This window comes from Arachis stenosperma, chromosome 5 (assembly GCF_014773155.1).
Source record: "Arachis stenosperma cultivar V10309 chromosome 5, arast.V10309.gnm1.PFL2, whole genome shotgun sequence".
Lineage (NCBI taxonomy): Eukaryota > Viridiplantae > Streptophyta > Magnoliopsida > Fabales > Fabaceae > Arachis > Arachis stenosperma.
Window position 1 is genome coordinate 61,745,210 of NC_080381.1, and position 2,760 is coordinate 61,747,969.

Here is a 2,760-nt window from a genome sequence, read left to right on the forward strand (position 1 = left end):
CTCCCAACAAGCGCTTCTTTAATGTCAGTAGCTTGACAATGGGCTCTCATGGAGCCTCACAGATGTTCAGAGTAATGTTGGAACCTCCCAACACCAAATTTAGAGTTTGAATATGGGGGTTCAACACCAAACATAGAGTTTGGTTGTGGCCTCCCAACACAAAACTTAGAGTTTGACTGTGGGGGCTCTGTTTGACTCTGTTTTGAGAGAAGCTCTTCATGCTTCCTCTCCATGGTAACAGAGGGATATCATTGAGCCTTAAACACAAAGGATTCTTCATTCACTTGAATGATCAATTCTCCTCTGTTAACATCAATCACAGCCTTTGCTGTGGCTAGGAAGGGTCTGCCAAGGATGATGGATTCATCCATGCACTTCCCAGTCTCTAGGACTATAAAATCAGCAGGGATGTAATGGTCTTCAACCTTTACCAGAACATCCTCTACAAGTCCATAAGCTTGTTTTCTTGAATTGTCTGCCATCTCTAGTGAGATTCTTGCAGCTTGCACCTCAAAGATCCCTAGCTTCTCCATTACAGAGAGAGGCATGAGGTTTATGCTTGACCCTAGGTCACACAGAGCCTTCTCAAAGGTCATGGTGCCTATGGTACAAGGCATTAAGAACTTCCCAGGGTCCTGTCTCTTTTGAGGTAATCTCTGCCTAGTCAATTCATCCAATTCTTTGGTGAGTAAAGGGGGTTCATCCTCCCAAGTCTCATTACCAAATAACTTGTCATTTAGCTTCATGATTGCTCCAAGGTACTTAGCAACTTGCTCTTCAGTGACATCTTCGTCCTCTTTAGAGGAAGAATACTCATCAGAGCTCATGAATGGCAGAAGTAATTCCAATGGAATCTCTATGGTCTCAGTGTGAGCCTCAGATTCCCATGGTTCCTCATTAGGGAACCCATTGGAGGCCAGTGGACGTCCATTGAGGTCTTCCTCAGTGGCGCTCACTGCCTTTTCCTCCTCTCCAAATTCGGCCATGTTGATGGCCTTACACTCTCCTTTTGGATTCTCTTCTGTATTGCTTGGGAGAGTGCTAGGAGGGAGTTTAGTAATTTTCTTACTCAGCTGACCCACTTGTGCCTCCAAATTCTTAATGGAGGACCTTATTTCAGTCATGAAACTTTGAGTGGTTTTGATTAGATCAGAGACTATGGTTGCTAAGTCAGAGTGGCTCTGCTTAGAATTCTCTGTCTGTTGCTGAGAAGATGATGGAAAAGGCTTGCCATTGCTAAACCTGTTTCTTCCGCCATTATTGTTGTTGAAACCTTGTTGAGGTCTCTGTTGATCCTTCCATGAGAGGTTTGGATGATTTCTATATGAAGGATTATAGGTGTTTCCATAGGGTTCTCCCATGTAATTCACCTCTTCCATTGAAGGGTTCTCAGGATCATAAGCTTCTTCTTCAGATGAAGCGTCCTTAGTATTGCTTGGTGCAGCTTGCATTCCAGACAGACTTAGAGAAATCATATTGACTTGCTGAGTCAATATTTTGTTCTGAGCCAATATGGCATTCAGAGTATCAATCTCAAGAACTCCTTTCTTCTGATTCGTCCCATTGTTCACAGGATTCCTTTCAGAAGTGTACATGAATTTGTTATTTGCAACCATTTCAATGAGTTCTTGAGCTTCTGCAGGCGTCTTCTTCAGATGAAGAGATCCTCCAGCAGAGCTGTCCAATGACATCTTGGACAGTTCAGACAGACCATCATAGAAGATACTTATGATGCTCCATTTAGAAAGCATGTCAGAAGGACACTTTCTGATCAATTGTTTGTATCTTTCCCAAGCTTCATAGAGGGATTCACCTTCCTTCTGTCTGAAGGTTTGGACTTCCACTCTAAGCTTACTCAATTGTTGAGGTGGAAAGAACTTTGCCAATAAGGCATTGACTAGCTTTTCCCAAGAGTTTAGGCTTTCTTTAGGTTGTGAGTCCAACCATATCCTAGCTCTGTCTCTTACAGCAAAAAGGAATAGCATAAGTCTGTAGACCTCAGGGTCAATCCCATTAGTCTTGACAGTATCACAGATTTGCAAGAATTTAGCTAAAAACTGATGAGGATCTTCCAATGGAAGTCCATGGAACTTGCAATTCTGTTGCATTAGAGAAACTAATTGAGGCTTAAGCTCAAAGCTGTTTGCTCCAATGGCAGGGATAGAGTTGCTTCTCCCATAGAAGTCGGGAGTAGGTACAGTAAAGTCACCCAGCACCTTCCTTGCATTGTTGGCATTGTTGTTGTTTTCGGCTGCCATGGGTTCTTCTTCTTTGAAGATTTCTGTTAGGTCCTCTACAGATAGTTGTGCTTTTGCTTCTCTTAGCTTTCACTTCAAGGTCCTTTCAGGTTCAGGGTCAGCCTCAACAAGAATGCTTTTGTCTTTGCTCCTACTCATATGAAAGAGAAGAGAGCAAGAAAATATGGAATCCTCTACGTCACAGTATAGAGATTCCTTGAGGTGTCAGAGGAAAAAAAGGAGGAGAGGGTAGAAGAAGAATTCGAACTTATCTAGAAAGACAGAATTCGAATTGTGCATTGAGGAGGAGTGTTAGTCGATAAATAGAAGGATGTGAGAAGAGGGGAAGAAATTTTTGAAAATAAATTAAAAAGATTTTAAAAACATTTTGAAAAATTGAAGAATGATTTTCGAAAAATATGATTGGGAAAGAAATAAAGTAATTTTTGAAAAAGACTTTGAAATTAGAAATCAAAAAGATATGATTGAAAACTATTTTGAAAAACATGTGATTAAAAGATAT

General features: G+C 41.1%; 1 non-coding gene across 1 annotated transcript; it reads left to right on the forward strand.

Moving 5' to 3' along the window:
- The first annotated feature begins 1,745 nt into the window (after positions 1–1,745).
- Positions 1,746–1,853, forward strand: LOC130983848 (small nucleolar RNA R71). The gene has a single exon (XR_009087820.1). It is a non-coding gene; the product is annotated as a small nucleolar RNA R71 (small nucleolar RNA).
- The last annotated feature ends 907 nt before the right edge of the window (positions 1,854–2,760 follow it).